This window comes from Aptenodytes forsteri, unplaced genomic scaffold, assembly GCF_000699145.1.
Source record: "Aptenodytes forsteri isolate BGI_AS27 unplaced genomic scaffold, ASM69914v1 Scaffold33, whole genome shotgun sequence".
Taxonomy (NCBI): domain Eukaryota; kingdom Metazoa; phylum Chordata; class Aves; order Sphenisciformes; family Spheniscidae; genus Aptenodytes; species Aptenodytes forsteri.
In genome coordinates this window covers 1418890-1433249 of record NW_008795037.1, presented here as the reverse complement: position 1 = coordinate 1433249, position 14360 = coordinate 1418890, and the positions used below count along the sequence as shown (strand labels likewise).

At 37.4% G+C, this 14360-nt stretch overlaps 1 protein-coding gene across 2 annotated transcripts in view; it reads left to right on the top strand.

The window, feature by feature from the left end:
* The first annotated feature begins 840 nt into the window (after positions 1-840).
* Positions 841-14360, top strand: part of SIAH1 (siah E3 ubiquitin protein ligase 1) — a 20924-nt gene continuing 7404 nt past the window's right edge. The window contains exon 1 of one of the 2 annotated variants that reach the window (XM_019471391.1): positions 841-867. The gene's annotated coding sequence lies outside the window, so the exon portion shown is untranslated. Of the gene's footprint in view, positions 868-8612; positions 9340-14360 lie in introns of those variants that run through there. The other variant, XM_019471390.1, reaches the window with a different exon arrangement.

Here is a 14360-nt window from a genome sequence, read left to right as displayed (position 1 = left end):
GCAGATCAGTGGATGTTAGGAAGCTCATAGCTAATTGGACTAGGTCATGAAGGACATGGGATATTCCATGCGCAGGACATAGTTTCAGTTGTCTGTTTATCTCCCTTCTAAACTCTGAGGCTAACACAGTGCATTCCAGAGGGGGAGGAAAAATGGAAGGGACTCTTCTCAACACTGAGTTATTCAAGCTGGTCTTCAAGAAGATTTGAGATGTTGGAATACAGGTAGACTAATACAGAGGCTTTTAGGATAAAACTTGGATCTCTGGACGAGTCATCTGTTGCAGAAAATAACTCTGGGGAGTATGTCTAAAGAATAAATCGATTAGTTCTACTTTTATCATTTGTTCTACACTGTAACATTGGTGTAAAAATTGAGTGCTAGAAATGATAATTGCATTAACTTCAGTGGAAACTAATGTTCTTAAAGAGCTTTAGCACTTTTCACAGCAGTGAAAAATTATATAGGGAAGCACAAGGATAAGAGTCATCCATCAGTGGTATAGTTTTAGAAATCTGTTGTGACCCAAGAGTTCTGAAACTGAGGAAACGATGAGCATTTTGGTCCTGAAAGTGCATATCATGACAAAGTATCTTGTCCATTAATCTACCATTCCTGTTGGTAAGGTTTTAATGCTATAGTCTAATTAGACTGTACTAGAGGAGTTAGCTCAGAAATTCAGTGGCTCCAGCTAAGTAGGTGTGAACTAAGGAAAGTAAATATTTTAAATAACACAAGTACTTTCTGTACTTAGGTTTGAGTACAGTTGTTGCTGTCTGCTTAGTGTGAATTGAGAAAGAGGTAGTGCTCAGATGTCAAAGACACCTGCCTCTGATGTGGAAGAGGGGGGAGCATGAGCATGTTCATGTAAGAAGCAACTCTTTTTGGTCTGAAAACTCAAAGAAATCAAGTAGGACAGTTTAATGAACTCTGGTCTTCACATAAAATGTTCTGGAAGACTATACGTGCAACTCCTATGAGAAACATGTTCTTAATTTTAAGTTAGAATTGCTTTGCTTTGCTTTATTTTTCTGCTTGTAATAGCGTTTGTAGTCTTGTAACTATCAGCTTTAAAAATTGGACTGAGTTTTGCCAAATAGATATCAGTGTGTGTTTTGCTTTAATGGTTGTCTCATTTTCAGGAGCTAAGCTGAACCAGGATAGTCAAGGTAAATCAATGGTATCTGAAATTCTGGACACGTGTAAGGAACTCAGTTCTGCAGTTGTGATTCATGTACCCAGTCTGCAGAAAGCCGAAGTGAAAATTGTGTTTTTTCAGGTAACTGTAGTTACCCGAATCCCTGGTTGGTGCTGTTAAGTGCTACTTGCTGCAGAGAACAGTAGCAGTGAAGTAAGGATGCTGGCAAGCTCTAGTTCATCTCAACCATTGCTTAGGGCCTAAAGCTTAGGATCTTTCCTCTGAGGTTTACAGTCTTAAACATCATGAACATCATAGATGCAGGAGATCGGTTTTACTGGATTTTTTTCTTTTTTGTTGCTTTGGTTTTTGAAGGAAAATCAGCATTAAGAAAAGTGAAAACTAGTTGTGATTAAAAAAGAATAGTAAGCGATATCCCTTTTAACTCTAACGGAAATACACGACAGGTAGAGACATACTGTTATCTTAATAAAATGTTTTGTTTCATTAATAAGAAAATTTGTTGTAAGCAATTTACTTTTTCAAAGTGTACGTGCCGTTCATGTCTTAAATGTACAATGTCATGATAAAAATGCAATTTTGGTGTGTCTTCTGTGCACAGTATCACATCGTGGACTAGAAATGGAGAGATACGTGTAAATACTGTGTTGTTACCATGAGATGTTACTGCAGGTTTACCTGATTTTTTCCTATTAGCACTTAATTGCATGTAACATCTTCCCAAGTCATTGACTTGGGGTTGTGCTATACCATGCTATAGTGTGTTTAGCTCTTAACTATACAAGGTAAAGAAAGAAGACAAAACCTAGCATTAATGCCCCGTTAATACTCTTAAGTTTCAAGCCACACTTCATATATGTATATATTTTCTAGTTCTAATCTAGACTACGTACTATGTTTCTGTAATGCTCAGGACAACTATTTTAAATATGTGTCTGTTTGAGTTAATCTATAAAATGGTGATTCTTTGTGTTATCATAGGAATAACGAGAGATTTGGTTACTAATTCCACAGTACTTTAATCAGATGAAGTGCTCGATAATTGCAGTTAACCAAATGGCGCACTTCTGATTTTGACTTGTTTCTCTTTGTAGAAGCTGAATATGGAATCTGAGGCTGGCTGTGTTTTCAGTGGGGAAGTAAAATATTATTTGAATGGTAAAGACTGTATTTGTCCTTTTGCATCTGGAAATGCATTTTAAAGAATTACTGTGGATATATTCCTATGGGGAAAATGATGTAAAAAGAGCAGCAAATTCATCTACAGACAGTTGTTGTTTTGTTTGCCTTATTTAGAAACGGGTTTGTATCTTTTCTTGTAACAATTGATGACCTTGCTGAGACATGAAGGAAAACAAGGAGTGTGTAGTGATAACTTGTGCTGCTTAAAGAATTAGTCATCAGCTCCTTTAAAGTGAAACAGCAGTTCCTTGAACTTTGGTTTGTGTGGCATGAAGTCTTTAAGTTAATATTTTAAAGTTATTTCCTACGGTACTTGCATATAGTACTAAATGGAGCAAAAATTCATTTAGCCTTTGATGAAAGACCACAGTGGCTTTTTGGTGTTTGTTTTTTTGAATGCTGTCAAGGAGGAGCATTTAAAATGCCATACTTTTTAAGAGTTATTTTCAAATACGTGTTCAGATGAAATATGTCAAAGGAAAACTATATATGATGGAAAACTGTATGTTAAATTTTGCTAATGTACAGATTGTCAAAAGGTTGAAAAGGTTTTAACTGGAGTTAGGAGTATTTTAAAACAATTTAGTGTTAAATTAGAGGAGGGAAAGCTTGAAAATAAATTCCTTTACGTAAAAATTGCTAGAGCTAGGTCTAGCTTAGAAATGTAGGTGTATTAAAAGGCTTATCTTTGTTGTTTCTGTTTATTCTGTATTATACAGCTCTTTCATGAGGGAAGGTTCTGTGCCTTCTATATTTTGCAAGGGGATGACAACTGAAATACGAGGTTTCTAAGTTCTGTTTTGTGAATCTTAATACATGTTGCTTTATGCTGAAATGTGATGTAGATACTAACTTGAAGTGGGTTTTAAAAGTTAGTTTTTCCTATGATTTTTCTAAAAGTCCGTTAGCATTATTTCTAAAATATGTGGTTAGTTGCTGTTAACACAACAGTGTTAGGAAAGAAGAAATAATAGAAGATGTAGCACTGCACAAGCTGTAGCACATCCAGGGTACAGTTCTGCAGTAGCCAGTTTCTGATCACGCTGCCAGTGATAACTTGCAGTGTTGCTGTCACCAATGTGAATGTGAAATGGGCTGGTTTTAGTCCCAAGTTTAGTTGAAAACTAATCACCCGTGAGGAATGGGTAACTACTATCTGGTTCGCTTCCCAGAGTAGCTTGCTGCATGGTAACGTAAGAACCAGCGCTGCTGCAAGAGGTATCATCCTCTGTCATTGTGGGTGAGCTCGGGATCAGTGTAAGTGCGGGCTTTACAGCTAAGAATGGTCTCACCCTCCATTGCCAGCTTGTTTTTGGTGTCTTCCTGGTGTGCCAGTACACTACTCATGTAGTTGTGCAACACTGATCTTGCTGAATACATTACCTTAAAGAAAACTAATGGGTAAAAGGCAGGCAGCACAACCATTCATTTTGGTGGCAGCTTGCTTTTTTTTGTTGTAGAAATGATGATATTGCACTCTGGCATACTCTGTGTGTGTGCCTGGAGTCATGGAGCCTGTATCTGGTGGATTGTTCTTTGTGCTATAGATGAAGTATTTTCTTCAGTTGTTTGTAATGGTATCTGAAAGCTCTTAAGAAATACTGTAACTGAGCAGTTCTTAAAAGTGCTATTAAAATATTTAAGAACCTTAAAACATGTAATGTTGTTACTTTCTCTTTGAAAGATAATGACTATAACTCCGTGTATCAGCTTAGAAGCAAGACCTTAATCCTGTCCTCAAATCTGTGAAAATGGACTTTGTGATTTTTTTTTTTTCCCCTGAAACCTCACTACCTCCTGTCATTTTTTTGACCAGACATAGGACTCAGATTTTGCTACAGTCTTATGATCAGATATTTTAATCTTCTTAAATTACCTAATGTTGTTTTGGAAATCATGTTTGAAACATGCTTCGATACGCATTTGTGTGTTGACACATTGTCCTGGTTTCGGCAGGGATAGAGTTAATTTCCTTCTTAGTAGCTGGTACAGTGCTGTGTTTTGGATTTAGGAGGAGAACAATGTTGATAACACACGGATGGTTTAGTTGTTGCTAAGTGGTGCTTACACTAGTCAAGGACTTTTCAGCTTCCCATGCTCTACTGACTGAGAAGGCTGGAGGTGCACAAGAAGCTGGGAGGGGGCACAGCCAGGACAGCTGACCCCAACTGGCCAGAGGGACATTCCATACCATGGGACGTCATGCTCAGCATGTAAAGCTGGGGGAAGAAGGAGGAAGGGGGGGACGTTCGGAGTGATGGCATTTGTCTTCCCAAGTCACCGTTACGTGTGATGGAGCCCTGCTTTCCTGGAGATGGCTGAACACCTGCCTGCTGGTGGGAAGTAGGAATTCCTTGTTTTGCTTTGTTTGTGTGCGCGGCTTTTGCTTTATTATTAAACTGTCTTTATCTCAACCCACGAGTTTTCTCACTTTTACTCTTCCGATTCTCTCCCCCATCCCACTGAGAGGAAGTGAGCGAGCGGCTGTGTGGTGCTTAGTTGTCGGCTGAGGTTAAACCACAAAACACATATATAACCCCACTTCAAGGTGTACAGGATAAACTTCTCACGTTTAACTAAAGCTAGTTTTTAAATTCATGTAAACTTTTTCACTTTTGCCTATGTATGAGCCTTAAGTCTTGTTTCTTTCCTCCTTCTTATGTGCATGTGCAGTTGTCTTCGTGTAAAAGCTGTGCAAATGCTCTGCTCAACTAATCTTTTGATTTCTGAATGACTTTTATTTTGAAATATATATGCACATATATGTGTAATATATAGATAAAATCATTAGAGTCACAAAATGACTTTCATTCACAGGAATTTTCTCCCCTTTTTTGTGCATGAAGGTGTCAATGCAGTTGAGAGTTAATTTGTGTAGGATTCATCTCTACATGGCCGATATCTGTGTGATTATGCAAGTACATTAAGGATGTAATTTGGAGACTGGTTGCACAGGTGTGACTAGGGAATAATTTGGCTGGCAGATGTTGATGATGTACTATAAAATTTTAGTCTGGCTTTGTGCTAGGTCAAGTATAATCATTAGAAAGGAAACTTTGCAAATAAAAAGTATGCATTCCATAATAGAAGTTGAGATGGACATTATTCTAAAACAGCATCTGTAAAGCAGTAATTTAATTTAAGAGTACTTTTAGGCATATTGAAGCGAGCTGCTGCCCTAAACAGCATTATTTTAAAATCGTGTTTTCCATTTAAGGAAAAGTTGTTGTTCCTTGTACAATCATAATTCTTCCATGGATGTACAGGTGCTCATCTACTAAAGGAGTTGAGTGTGAGGAAAAAGATTATTTCATGAAGGCTGTTCCTTAACATGCATATGAGGAAGTAGACTTAGGGTTGCCTGTGAAACTTTAAATTTTTTATTTCCTAATTTTTGAATGCTTGATCTTCCAACCTAATCTATTTTTGTAACACTCCTGTAAAAGAAAAAGGCTAAAAAGTACTGAAGTTTACAGTTACACTCTAGATAGTGAGTCATTGTTAGGATTTGATGTTTGAGATTCAGCACTGCAACATAGACTCAAGTTTTGATTTAACTGCATAACAGGAGAGGACAATTTTTTGCGGAGAAGGACGTAGTGATAGGTGTTGAATTTAGAAAGTGCTGATAAAGAGAGCATGAAGTAGCAGAAAGGTAGATCTAATCCTGTCATTTCCAAACCATTTATAATATCTTGTGTTTTATTTTCTGATGCAGACTCAGGCCTGACTTTGGAGTGATTATGGTTGAATTTTAATTTTGTATGCCATGAAGCATTTCCCAAGCAATACAAATAAGTGAAATAGTGAGTGCATTTTACTTAGCATTTGAGATATACCTGATCAGAATTCAATGGCAATAAAAGAACATACAATTGTCTTGCCTGAGAGCTTTTTCTGCTGAATTTGAATCACTTGCTTCAAAAGCTGGGTAGTTGGATCTTTACTAAGAAAGCTGAGGGAATTTTTTGGTAATACAAGGATCCCTCTAAAGAAAGGTTACTTTATTTGCTTTCCATAAAATGTCAATATGGGGTTGATGTCTCAGAAGGAGGCCTTCACCTTAGATACAATAGGATTAGTGAGAAGGGTGTTGCCAATGTCTCCTTAATTTGTCTCTTTGGTGTACAAAATATTGGAATGAACAGAGGGCAGTTATCCATATGTGAGCAGGAGTTGGAAAGTAAACAGTGATTGAAGTTTGGCTATTGCTGACTGTAAAAACTGAGATGTTAAATAATTTAACATAGTGTCCTTTAGTGTATAATGATATTTAGTTACTACTAACCTGAAGTAAATTTGAATAGAGTCCTCAGAGGTAATTTAGTATCCTTATCAAGTTAATTCATTCTCTTTTGCATTAATGTCTGAGACTTTCAGTTACTTATGGTATTTTAAAACCTGTAAAAGGCAGGGAAGTGCTTGACTGTGGTGACTCAGAAACTTGTGACAGAGCAGCAACTAAACCCAGGTCTCCCATGCCACAGACTACTGCTCTAGTACCGCTAATCCTTTGTTTTGTTTTGTTGTTGTTGTTAAGGTTTCAAGGACTGCTCAATCTTTTCATGTAATATGGTGGTCTGTGGAGTCAGCAGTTCAACCCATTTCTGTTTGCTATGCCTCAGGTTGATAATACTTGCTGGAAGAGTGCTCTTATTTGTGAGATAAAGCCACATTCTAAAACTGATGTTTTCATGAAAAACAGTAGAGCTGTTGCTCTGTGCAGGGGTGTGATCACAGTAGACTTGTCAGTAGCCAAGTTTGAGAATTTGAGGTACATTGTAATAACGATTTAAAAAAAGATTTTAAAAGGTGGCAGTTGAATCCTTGTGCTACTACACAAATATATACTACAGAAACAGTTGATTCAGAACTGATGAGGGGAAAACTTAAGTCACTTAAGTAAACTGCATTGGTTATAATGGAGGCACATGTACTTCAAAGAATGGATGCTAGAAACATAAGACATGTAGAAGATGGGAACTTAAAGAAATGAAGTGCTGAAAAGTTTGGAACCATCAGAAATGTGAAAATGCCACTGTGTTTTTGCACTTCTTTTACTAAGGTCTTATATTTGTTACAATGTAAATAATTTCAGTGCTCTTTATTTTCTACCCACAGTATATCAACAAAATACAAAAGCCTGTGTTCCATCTTAGATTTCCATAGCTTTCCTTTTTGAATTAGGTATCCATAGTAGGAAATCTTACTTCCAAAATGTAGAAATGTCCATTTTAAAACTATGGACTTGATCCTTTACATGTAAAATGTTGTGAGTTTTAGTCTCTTTGTGTTGTGTGTGTGATAAAATAAAGACATTATCTGACATTCTTCTAAATGTTCTTGCTTCTGAAGATTAAACATCTGGATTTTAAAAAAAAAAACAATAACTTGTAAAAACTCTCCCTCAAAATGACTAGAGATTCTATGTAGGTCAGTACTAGAAGTTCTGAAAAATTAGTAATTTCTGATGAGTTAAAAGTTAGGCTTCCAATGTCACTACTCTGTGCTCTGTGATGCTGGATGTACTTATGTGTAGATTTCATGTTTGACATACCTTGGGCACTAAGATCTGTACTCTGGAATTGGTATCTCAGTTCTCCAAGCCCTCCCCTACGTGTTCGCCCTCCACAGGTCAGATTGCCGTTCTTCACAGGGCTCCACTGTGATCAGGACTGCATACAGGAATACAGAACAAATTAAGGATCGCAAGAATAAATTATTATTTAAGATGGAAATATGTATGAACCTAAGCAATGCACAAGACGGAGAGATCTTTATAAACATAGTCAAGGTATGTAATCCTGTCCTGACTCCTCCTACAGAGCGGCTTTCTGTGTCATGATCAGTCTCTCTTACATGCCAGCTCCTCCTCGATCAGGTCTGGTTATTTTGACGGTCTGCTCCCTAGTACTATTTAGTTATGCAGGAAAAACATTGCGTATAAAATAGGTCTTGAATTTGAATTGGAATGGTTATCGCAGAAAGACTTTGTATGTGAAGACGCATCAAAGTACAGGTACTTCTTTTAGTTTAGCTGTATTGAATTAAGGTAGGCACTTCCATGCCACACCCTCTTCCCTGTGTCTGCCACAGACACAGGAATGGTGATGCAATATTGCATGGCAATTACAGTATGCAGTGAAGAATATAGTTTTTTGCAAAATCAGACTGAGGAAAGAAACACAGCCCCCAAATTGTCACACTTGGTAGGATTTGCTGTTAACATTTACAGAGGGTGGGTTTTTTTTTTCTTTTTTTTTTTAACTAATAGAGTGTAATTGTATACAGAGCCCATCTATGATATCTTGTAGAACAGAATTAAGTGCTTCCTGCTTTAGATACTTCTGGATGGTAGTATATGTTACAGCATGAAAAATAACTTGCTTTTTTTTTTTCTGGTGCTGTTACTAATTCACTTTGTAGCTGATCCTCCTGTATGCCTGCTTTACTTTTTATTGCAACGTGCTATGTCTGGAACTTTTTAAGAGGTAACTGTCTACCTGTGTTTATAGAAATTACTGGACTGAATTATTGTTGGAAGATGATCCCGATGCAGCTCAGTTCAGTGTGCTCTGTGCACAGTGAAAGGAAATGAGATATTACTAAAAAATAAAATAAAAGCTGTTTTCCCTGTTATTTATTGTTTGCATAGAGATGTCTGTATTTTCATATGAAGTTTCTCTTTATTTTGTTAGATTCTGTGGTTTCTGCCATCTGTATTTTCAAAGTTAGTTTTACTGCGCTCAAACTATGGCAGGCTGGAGAAAGGCATGTTCAGTTTGGTATCTGAGAAGGTTAGTGTGGGACAGCTGCTGTTCTGAGTTCATACCACAGTTTATCATGCTATAGGTTCCATGTGTGGGCGTGCTAAGAGGTTCAGGTGTCCTATGTCAAGGAAGGCTCTGGCCATTGACTGACTACCGATATTGGCACTGAGGATACAGAGCTAGTGAACGGAGAAAAGAGAAGGCTTTTGTCACAGAGCACCACTTCAGGTACAGTGCAAGAGTGTGCAGTATACAGCTTTGAGCAGTATTTCTGTATCACTGTCTTCACGCCGCTGTAGTAGGTGGGATTCGGCAGTGTCAGTGAGATAAGTTATTTGCTTGTTTTTAAAAAGGAAAAATATGGTAAAGTCCAATTTGGAAGTGGTCTGTGATCTTTTTAATGCAAGTATTTGGTTTTGATTTGTATTTAAAGAATTATTCTTTTTCTCTGTATTTTTGTTTAACTATATATAATGGAAAAGGTTGTTTCACTAGCTAGTTTGTGGCTTAACTTTCTTTTATTACAATAGATTACCAAATATCAGTAATTTTTGCTATTGTTGCTTATACCAGTTTATTTAATGCATTGCTGCATTTTCTTTTTCTACGGTGGCATTTGAGAAATTGTTTTTAGTATAGCTTGAATTTTCAGGAATTTCCTTTATAGTTCCCCTAGCTTTTGCTTTCTGTCCTGCTTCCTCTCCTTCCAAGCTCAAAAGATGGGGGAAACATCCTATTTTGCTTTATAATTTGTTGATGGTCTGAATTTACAAAGAAACCTGTTTTCTTCTTTAATGCTCCATGTAATTATAAGACGTGAAAGCTGGGATGTTCTCTGATTTTATAGTACAGAGTGAGTGGTCCAAACTCAGGTTTTTGCTATGGATCAGAGATTTCTAGTTTTCATTCTAGAATGAAATTTGGGGGTTTATCAGTTAGTTGTTTTTTCTCTGAACTTTGTTCCTCAGCTTGTCTTTCTTTGCAAGACTGGAGTATCGTAGCAGTATAGCCTCTGATATTCCATGCTAACTTGGATCTTGATTCTCTAGAATATGGAAAATTCTGGTTGGCTAGTGTACGGGTTATTCACTTTTGTAAATTGATGAAGTTCTTTGTTGCATTTAAAAATGAATACTATAGTTATGGTAGTAGTTGCTTACTAATATGATTTTTATGTGGTTGTTCTATATCTTCTATAGGACACTGTTCCTGCTTAATTTTACATTATAAAGTTGTTGGAAGGAAAATCTTTGATAGCTAGAAAAAACACCTCCTGGGATGATGTTTAGTATGCCAGCATAGATAGGCAGAAGAAATAGTTAATGATAGTGATGAAGCAGAAGTCAAACAGCACTAGTCAAGGCTCAAGTTTTTGTATTGGATTAGAAACAGGTCACTATAATTTGATGGGCGTAATAATACTGTATGTGTTTACATAGTGCTGTTTGTATCTGCATCTGCCAGATAGTATGTGTTGAATTTGGAGAAGATCTGGATTGCCCACTAGCGATGACTCAATTGGTGATCACATTGTATACAAGAGAACATATGTGATAGCATCAAAAAAATTGAACGTTAAGGTCTGGTGGTTCACTACAGAGGTAGCCACGAAGAGGATGACTGATTCTATGATTATATAAATCCATTGGGATTTCCTTTCCTGATGATTGGAAAGAGGGGTTGGTAGGGAGTGTCTTGAGGTGCAAGAAAAAAACTACCTGCAATTTCAGGCAGGCTGGGTCACTACAAGGTAGTGGAAATTGTTGTAATTTTGTATGAAAAGGAGATGAACTGGACAGATAACATTTTGGAAAAGGAAATCATCATGAGACTTGCCTCAATTTTGTAAAATTTTTTTGTCTTGTTTTATAATATTCTGTTACATTGGATTGCTCTGGCTTTTGGTTATTATGCGGGAAAAGAGAAGCCCTGAGGTGTCTGAAATAACAAATAGCATGTAGTTAAGGGCACTAAAGAAAACAGTGTCTGGAAGGGTTGAAAAAAATTAGTAACTCATGAATCAAAAACAGAGTGTATAGAGACTAAATTGTATTATGTAGTTGATTAATAATTTATGTCATGAACCGTCTTCTAAAAATTTTGAAGTAGGCCAGTAGGTACAGAGGCTGTGTATAAGCAGGGATGTACATTTCTGTGTCCAATGTTGACAGATTTGCAGGAGCAGGCATGCATTTGATATTAACCATGCCAGGCCCTTGTGATCTAGCATCTCCCAAGAGCTGTGAGAGGTAAATTGATAGACTTCAAAATGGAAGAACCTGGGGCCCTAAAAAGGTCCTTTAAAATTTAAATAGAAATTAAAAATATTATTTTTTAAAAACTATTCACAAGCTATTCTCTGAGACACTTGTGCATAATACACTCAATGTTTTATGTGTTCAATTGCTGATGTGTGGTTTTGGTGATGGTGAGGGCAATATATAATATTTTCACTAGAGCCTGCTAAAACCTTTTTCCCTTCTGTTTTACTGTACATTGATGATTATGAGTGGGAAAGGTAGATTCCTTGGAAAATTATTTTCAGAAATAGTAAGTACATGTAGTTGAAAAGCTGGCTTTTCCGTAGTGCTATAGATGTTGTCCTCAGCAGTTTAAGACTTTTCATAATTGAGCAGCTATGGTACAACAATATGGTATCCTAAGAATTTTTAATATAAAATTAAACTAATGCTACTTTAAAAATTGCGAAAAAGTTCTCTACTTAAAATACACTGGTGCCCCTTTTTAATGGGAACAAAGTGTGCTTTTTAATTACCTTCATTCTCAGGATAATACTCACTTGGGACTTCCGTATCAGTAACACTTGCAGTTTCTTGGGCATGAGATGATGTGCTTTGTGTATACTGGGATATGTGTACACCCCCCCCGCCCTTCTTGTTTCTAAATATACACACACTTCTTTTTTCTGTTGCATTCATGAAACCTTCCTTCTGCCGCCAAAGAAATACTGGTGACTTTAATCCTTTCAATTTATTGTTTATAATATTTTACAAAATATTGATTGTTTATAATATTTTACAGACGTTGTCAATATTGAATTGTACAAATATCTGATGATATTGTACATGTATCTTCTTTTAAGTTCTTATTTACGCCTGTTTAATGAGTATTTTCAGCAGTTGGTTTAGCTTTTGGGTTTTGACATTCTTTGGCTTGTATCGCGTCTTGAAAAAAGTAACCCGTCAGTGTTTTTCACAACTTCGAACACTGTCATGAAATGTTCTCATTTCCAGCGCTCTGTAACAGGGTATTGTTTTTTAAAAAAAGTCTCATTTTCAAATACGGTTGTACAGTTGAAAAAGTTGAAAGATTCTGTATTACTTTGTTGATGGCTGTAATGCATTAAGAATGCATTTTGAATGGAAGTCTCTGAATTCAATTAGTTCTGAAATGTGATTGAAAAAAGATTTTATTGCATCACATAGAAATTTGTGATAAGGCATTTTTTTCTGTCCTTGCATCACTCTTCAGCATTATGTAGTGAGATTTTTTTTCCCCTTCCAGCCATTAAGATGACTATACAGAAGTTTTGTGGTTTTTTTCCCAAAACTAATATTCAGTTACCCTCTCAAAAGCAAATTAAAATGTTAAACCCAAGTCTAATCTATTTGGTATGAGTAAAGATTTTGGAGAAGCAGATGGTGTTAACTTGAATTTGTCAAAGGTGCCCCGTATTTTGGTGAAATGCAGGAGATGTGATTTCTAGAATGGTGTCTGAAGCTAACACCTTTGAAAGATGAGAAGCTGAAAGGGTATCAATCTATTCCCCATATACTGTTGTTAATTCCGTGGCACGTGAGGTACGTCATCTTTTTGAACTTCTCTTGAAACTGCTTTCCTTATGTCTGCACCTCAGCCGAGCTTTTTAAACAGTGAATTGATTGCACCTTCCCATTCTCACTGTAATTTTTTTTTACCCATTGGGGTTTCAAGGGCTTTCTCTCTTCAGGCATTGCACATTATATCACAGGGTAGCAAAGAGCTTGCAGCATTAGCTAACCTGTCGAAGGGCTCGTGGTTTTGTTTTGGGGACAGCTGCTTTGCTGCCGGAGAGAAAGCCTAGGGCATGTTTCGGACACTTCAGAACACGCTCTTAGTTTCTCGAAAGCCATTTCTGTGCTGGTTTTCTTCAGCTTTTCTGTTTTGCTTGAAAACTTTCTTGACTCTTAACTGGTGGGGATGTTGTATATTGCACATTTGGGGGTGAAGCTGAAGCATACCTTGTCTCGAGTTAGTCATGTTTGTTAATAGTAAATGGGGGTTATTTGCACGCCTTGTAGTGCTGATACAAGCTTCCACGGTCTTCCTTGAACAGGACTTGTATTTCAAATAGTAGGAAAGCATTTTTAAAGGTAATTTTCTTTACTCAGGTCCTGTAGCCTTACTTCTTGTCCGACCAAAACAATTTATTGCAGTGTGTTCTTCTGTTGCTTCCACTGAAATTTGCACTTCCATGATCTTATCATCATTACATCTGTATTCCATAATGCCTAAGCTTTTCTGAGCCCAGCATGTGCATCATGCAAGCGTGTTGACTTGGTTTCCAACTCCTTTATCCTTGAACTGTTCTAATTTTTTTAGTAGTCCGTGTGGATATTCAGATATGCCACATTGTTCCAAATCTGTTGGTCTTTTCTTTTCCTTGAGATTATTATGCTTTTGCTTATTGAATAATCTTTATACAAATGGAGAAAATCCTGTTGAATGGGTACTTTATAGCGCCACAGTGGAAAATGCTGATTTGAGCAGTATCCTTGAAATAGCAGGAACAGGAAGGGAAATCGTGTATTAGTGAGCAGTATCCTTGAAATAGCAGGAACAGGAAGTGAAATTCGTGTATTAGAAGAGTTTTGAATGGAATCTATAGCTTTTAAAAACAGTTATTTAGGGAAGATGATCAGATCCGTCAGTCTGCAAGTGCCTGGAAAAGAACTAGTTGTGACACGCGTAAAGCACATACTGTTGTTGTTCCACATGACCCTGAGGTGGCACGTAAAGGGAGCTGTATGGACGAGTGTGCAAGCTTCCGTATGAGCGTGAGAGCAATGGAGGCGATGTGGTGTTTTACGGCCGGAACGCGCTCTTTGGGATGGCTGTTCTGGGGGAGAGGCGCTGTCAGTCGGAAGGGATCAGTTCCCCCGGCTCCGCGGCCGGCTGAGCCCCTGGCGGCGGCGCGGCCGGGGCGGGGTCCCCGTTCTGCGGGCGGTGTGGGGCCGGGCCGGGCCGGG